At 47.6% G+C, this 6,689-nt stretch overlaps 1 non-coding gene across 1 annotated transcript; it reads left to right on the top strand.

Moving 5' to 3' along the window:
• The first annotated feature begins 6,615 nt into the window (after positions 1–6,615).
• On the top strand, positions 6,616–6,689 carry TRNAT-UGU. Its single transcript has one exon. It is a non-coding gene; the product is annotated as a tRNA-Thr (tRNA).

The raw sequence follows: 6,689 nt of genomic DNA, 5'->3' as shown, positions 1-6,689 counted from the left end.
TTACAAATCTGTGAAAGCCACAAGTTCTCTGCTCCCCAAAATGCAATGGTGGGGCAGGCACCGGATAACCATTGTAGACTTTCCCATTTAAGAGGGATACACTCGAAGGGAAGGAGGCACCAGTCCTAAGTAATTGCACAATGAATTTTCCAAATCCCTCTCGGATGCTCAAAACTCAGCCAGGCAAACAACACTGTAGCTGAGCTTCGAGGCCTGGGAAGCATCCCCTCAGGCTAGAGTCTCTGCCCTGGGGGGCAGGCTTCCATGTCTGTGGTGGCCGGTCCACGTCTGCCAGCCGGTTTCCTCACTATAAAATGTGGGGGGTTCAACATCTTTCTTTCCTTTTGCCCTCTCTCTGTGCGAGCTGGCAGGCTGTCTGCCCGTGGAACACTCTCAAGGCCTTCGTGGGGCTCCTGCGTGTGCCGTGAAGAGTCTGTGGGGGTACGCAAGCATAGGGAGGGGGAGCAGCTCTGTCCTGAAGACACCAGGCTCCCAGACTGCCCTGTTCCCTGGAAGACTTGAGCTGGTGTCCCATCGCCACACCTCCTGGAAGGTGGCTTGAGGTGGCAACGGTAAGTCATCACTGAGATCCCGCGTCTACTCATGTACTTCTTCTCAGAGTCCATTCGGCAGGGATGAGGAGTGGTGGAGACCCATATCGCCACGGCCTCTGCCTCTACCCTGTTTCTTTCTCGCCACGACCACTGCCTCTACCCTGTTTCTTTCTCGCCACGACCACTGGCCCAGGCCCGGGGAAATCCCGTAGTTTAGGGAGATGTCTTCCCCTCCTCCAGCTGAAACCTGGCTCTCTTCCAGGTCTTCTTTTCTGAACCTCATGCTCCGCCAAGTCAGACAGCCCCGCCTGGAAGCCTGCCGCCCTCGCACCGTCTCGAATGACTGTGGCCCAGCAGAGGAGACTCGTCCCAGTGGAGAAGCTGAGCCAGGACCTCTGGGATCTCATGGCCGTGGCTATCAGGAAACTTTCCAAACAGCACATTCGATGGCACCAGCTGAAGCCTCTCAGCACCTCTGGGTTCCCTGAGCTTTTCTAATCACAGAGCCCAAGACCTTCCGTGCAGGAAGTTGGTCGCCTGGAATCCGTGGGTGCCATATTCCTCTTCTGCACCATCCCTTAACAGGAACCACCTGACTGGTTTCCTTTTAACATGAACCACAGGTTTCCGCGCACATTTTTAAAAATTCTGGACTAATGGTTTTCATTTGGTGTGTTATCACCAAAAGTGGCATTTTTCCTTTTGTCGGTTTTAAAGTTATACGTCGTATCTCTGTGTTAGTGGTTACCCTACACCCGAAAACAAGTAAGTACACATTAAAACAAAGTTTACTTTGTTGAACTTTAATCAGTCCCTTTTTCTTTTCTCTGGATAACGAAAGGACCCTAGTGCATTTTAAATTCATTAACCATTTCTCCTGACCTATGTAAAATTGATGTGTATCTTTTGGAAACCCTGTTAGATATTATCACGCTTGTTTCACATAGGAAAATTCATTCAAAATGTCCACATCCTTATCAATTCCTTCTCATCCCTTTTAAATTTATTTTTAATTTTAAAAAAATATTTTATTCATTTATTTATTTGTCAGAGAGAGAGCACAAGCAGGGGGAGTGGCAGGCAGAGGGAGAAGCAGGCCCCCCACTGAGCAAGGAGCCTGATGCGGGACTCCATCCCAGGACCCCGGGATCCTGACCTGAACCAAAGGCAGATGCTTAACCCGCTGAGCCACCCAGGCTCCCTTCATTCCTTTTTTTAAAAGGGAGGTGCAGGGGCCTCTGGGTGGCTCAGTCCTTTAAGCATCTGACTCCTGATTTGGGCTCAGGTCATGATCTCCGGGTCATGATCTCAGGGTTGTAAAATCAAGCCTTGCATGGGGTCTGCGTTCAGTGGGGAGTGTGCTTAAGATTCTCTCTCTTCCTCTCCCTCTGCCCCTCCTTCCCCTGCTTGGGTGTGCATGCACTCTCTGTCAAAGAAAAAAAAAAGGAGGTGGGCTACAGCATTTTCTGAGGCCCAGTTCATATGCAGTGCACTGAATATACTCAAATGAGCACATTTTTTAGTTTTGTGACATGATTACACCCATAAGACCATCACTGACACCCAGGTTCTAGCGTATCCATTACTGCCCAAACTACTTTATGCTGCCCAGTAATCAATCCTTCTCCTGTCCCCTGCAAAGCATTTTTCTGTTGGTCACTATAGATTAGTTTGTATTTTCTGTAATTTTTATTACCTGGAATAACATAGTGTATATCCTTGTGGATTAGCTTCTTTCCCTCATCATAGTTATTTTGAGATTCACGTATGTCTCCTATTACCACTAGCTCATTCCCTCTTATAGCTGAGTGGTGTTTCAGGGTATGGGTAGACCCCGGTTTAACTACCCACCCATCGAAGGACCTTTGGACTTCCAGTTTTATGCTATTAGAAATAAAACTTCTCTGAACATTCGTATCCAGGCCTCAGGTGATGTAAGTTTCATTCCTCTGAGATAAGTAAGCACCAGTGTAATGGCTGGGTCATGTGATCGTTGTATTTTTAGTTTTTCAAGAACAAAACATTTCTTTATTTGCTTCAAACAGTTCATTATCTTTTTAGACATTTTTAAAACCTTACGTTTTTTGAGCAGTTTTAGGTTTATAGAAAAAATTGAGCAAAAAGTACAGTTTACATATTACCTCTTTGTGTCCCCCACCAATTTCCTCTCTTATTATCTTGCGTTAGGCTGGTGCCTTTGTTGTTATAATCAGAGAGCCAATGTTGATACATTATTATTAACTAAAATCCACAATTTCTAGTAAGATTCAACTTTTGCATTGAGCTTTCTATGGGTTTTGACAAATATGTAATGACATGCATCTACTGATACAGTATCATACAAAATCATATTTTCCTGGCCCCAAACACCTCCTGTGTTCCCCGTATTCATCCTTCCCTCCCTCCTCCAGAACCCCTTGCAGCACTGGCCTCTTAACTGTCTCCATAGTTTTGCATTTTCACAATGTCATAATGTTGGAATCATACAAGATGACTGGCTTTTCAGATTGGCTTCTTTTACTTCGTACTACGTACTTATGATTCTTCCATGTCTTTTTGTGATTTGGTAACTCATTTCTTTCTATCACTGAATAACATTGCACTGTATGGATGTACCACTGTCTGTTTATCCATCCACCTAATGAAGGACGACTCGGTTCCTTCCCAGTTTTGGCAATTATAAATAAAGCTACTATAAAGATTTGTGTACAGACTTTTGTGTGGTTGTAAGTTTTTAGTTCATTTGGGTTAAGTGCGGAGAGGCGTTACTGCTGGGTCATATGGCAAGACCGTGTTTAGTTTTGTAGGAAACTGCCCGGCTATTTTCCACAGTGGCTGCAGCATTTTGCATTCCCACCAGCTATGAATTAGAGTTCCTATGACTCCACATCCTCACCAACAACTGGTGTTGTCAGGGTATTGGATTTGGGCCATACTCATAGTTCTCTAGTGGTATCTTATTGCTGTTTTAGTCTGCAATCCCCTGGTGACATATGGTGTTGAGCATCTTTCCATATGCTTATTTGTCATCTCTATATCTTCCTTGTTGAGTTGTCTGTTCAGATCTTTGCACATTTAAAAAACTGAGTTGTTTGGGACTACCTCAAAATAAAAAAAAAAAAAGCTTCTGCACAGCAAGGGAAACAATCAAGAAAACTAAAAGTCAACCAAGTGAATGGGAGAAGATATTTGCAAACGACATACCTGATAAAGGGTTAGTATCCAAGATAGATCAAGAACTGACAAAACTCAACACCCACAAACAAATAACCCAGTTAAAAAATGGGCAGAAGACCTGAACAGACATTTCTCCCAAGAAGACTTACAGGTGGCTAACAGACACATGAAAGGATGCTCCACATCACTGATCATCAGGAAAATGCAAATAAAAACTACCCTGAGATATCACCTCACACCTGTCAGAATCCGCTCAACGGCTCCAGAAAAAAGAAGTGTTTGCGAGGATGTGCAGAAAAAGGAACACCTCTTGCATTGTTGGTGGGAATGGGAATTGATGCAGCCACTGTGGAAAACAGTATGGAGCTTCCTCAAAAATCTAAAAGTAAAACTACCCTCTGATCCAAGAATCACACTACTGGGTATTTACCTAAAAAAATATAAAAACACTAATTCAAAAGGATACATGCACCCCTATGTTTATTGCAACATTTTCAACAATGGCCAGATTATGGAAGCAGCCGAGTGTCTACTGATGGATGAATGGTTAGGGAAGATGTGGTTTATATATATATGATAGAATATTACTCAGCCATTTAAAAATGAAACCTTGCCATTTGCGGCGACATGGATGGAGCTAGAGAGTAAAATGCTGAGCAAAATCAGTCAGTCAGAGAAAGACAAATACCAGATGATTTCCCTCATATGTGGAATTCAAGAAACAAAGCAAATGAGCAAAGGGGGGAAAAAAACAAAGGCAGAGAAAACAAGAGAGAGCAAGAAACAGACTATTAACTATAGACAAACTGATGGTTGCGGGGGGGGTGGGTGGGGGAAAGAGGCATAGGGATTAAAGAGTACGTGGGAAAATAGTGTAAATTGAGTTGTTTCTTTTCTTATTGTTGTGTTTTAAGAGTTCTTTGCATATGTTGGGTGACAGTCCTTTCTCAGATATGTCTTTTGCAAATATTTTCTCCCAGTCTGTGGCGTGTCTTCTCATTTTCTTATCAGTGTCTTGCAGAACAGAAACTCTAAATTCTCATGAAGTCCAACTTATCACGTTTTCCTCTCATGAATCATGTTTTTGGTGTTGTACCTAAGAAGCTATCAGTGAACCCGAAGTCACCTGTTTCCCTCTGTGTTACTTTCTAGGAATTTCATGGTCTTACATCTTAGATTTAGGTCTAGGTTCCATTTTGAGTTAAGTTTTGTAAAAGGCATAAGGTCTGCGTCTAGTTCTGTACTAGATTCACTTTTTTTTTCTGCATGTGGACATCCAGTTTTTCCAGCACCATTTGTTGAGAGACTATCTTTGCCCCATGTACTGCCTTTCCTCGGTGATCAGGTGACTATGCGGGTCTATTTCTGGGCTCTCTATTCTGCTCCATTGATCGGTTTGTCTATTTTTTCACCAACACCACACTCTTTATTACTGTCACTTTATGGTAAATCTGAGCTCAAGTAGTGACAGCCCTCCAACTTTGTTCTTCAATTTCGCGTTGCTTGTTCCGAGTCCTTTGTGTCTACATGTAAACTTTAGAATCAGTTTGTCAATATTCATGAAATAACTTGCTGCAGTTCTGCTTGGGATTGCACTGAATCTATAGGTCACGCTGAGTCTGGTCTCCGGTACGCGGCGGGCCGCGTCTGGGGCGCGGTGGGGGGCAGCAGGGTGGTGTTTCGAACTCTGCAGGTGGAAGTCAGAGAGCCTCCCACCCCATCCCCCCATCCCCCCACCTGAGCTGGAGTGGAGCTGAAGTCCCGGTTGCGCGTGCGGGACGTGTGTGTGAGAGAGAGACAGAGACAGAGACAAAGACCCAAAGTTTAGGGCAGGGATCCGTTCGTATTAGTGAGGGTCTTCAGGCCCTGCCGGTGGGAGAGTAGAGGTCCCGGCGGCCCGGAGCCCACAGCGCGGTCTGGGTCGGTCCTGGGGTCTCTTCCCTCGCCCAGCCGAGCCTCCCAGCCTCAGCCCCTACGCCCCTCATCTTCGGCGGTCCAGGCCCCGCCCGGAGACCCCCGGAGTCCCAGGCCCCTGCCACCGGCGCAAAGGGCCGCCAGGTGCCACCCGCCAGCCCAGCTCTCCGCGCCCCGCGTATGAGCTAGGGGAGGGGGTGCGGGTCACCGCGGGGGTGCGACCTCGGGTAGGGGGTGCGGGTCACCGCGAGGGTGCGACCTCGGAGGATGGTGTTAGAGGGGAGATCCGCGAGCTGATGACGCATTGCCCTGGATATGAGGCCTTGGTTATGCGGGAGTGGGCAAAGCAGTGGTCCGCAGGAACCATAAAGCTCCCCAGCTTAGGAGGGTCGTACCTGGGCCCAGGATACACCTTGGGCCGAGCGGGGGCCCCCTCCGCCTCCGCCCCCCCCCGCCCGCCCTCCACCTGCGCTTGTGTGACCGGTCTGAGACGGCGACGTGACTGACGCAGCGGAGGTCCGCATCCCCGCACCCTCTTCTCGGCCCCCGACCCCCGGTCCGAGAGCGGGTGCCGGACGCCCCAATCCTGCGGGCCAGGAGTCTTGCACGAAGCTCCTTTTCAGAGATCCTCGTGCATTCGAAGGTAGCGTCTACGTTACAAAGGACGAGGTGCAGCCCCAGCGAGGCGTGCTTTGGGAAGACTTCATCCCAGTTGGGGAGGGAAAGTGGTGGCCGTGACTGTCACTGAGGGTTATTCTCGGGCTGAGTGAAGTGTTAGGAGTCCTAACACGCAAGCTGTGCCAAGCGGTTCCCGCTTATGTCAGCTCTGCGGCGCATCCAAGGAAGCAAAACGTCTTCTCGGAGTTCGTCCAGTTTCTCACGAGAAACCGCTCTGCCTTCCACCCGCCCTGGCACGAATATTTAATCTAATAGCAAGGACAGATCTAGCATTATCTCAGACGTGCGCGTGGGCTCCATGGCTTAGCTGGTTAAAGCGCCTGTCTTGTAAACAGGAGATCCTGGGTTCGACTCCCAGTGGGGCCT

The sequence above is a fragment of the Zalophus californianus genome, chromosome 7 (assembly GCF_009762305.2).
Source record: "Zalophus californianus isolate mZalCal1 chromosome 7, mZalCal1.pri.v2, whole genome shotgun sequence".
NCBI lineage: Eukaryota > Metazoa > Chordata > Mammalia > Carnivora > Otariidae > Zalophus > Zalophus californianus.
The sequence above is the reverse complement of the archived record's forward strand: the minus strand, read 5'-3'. Positions and strand labels throughout refer to the sequence as shown.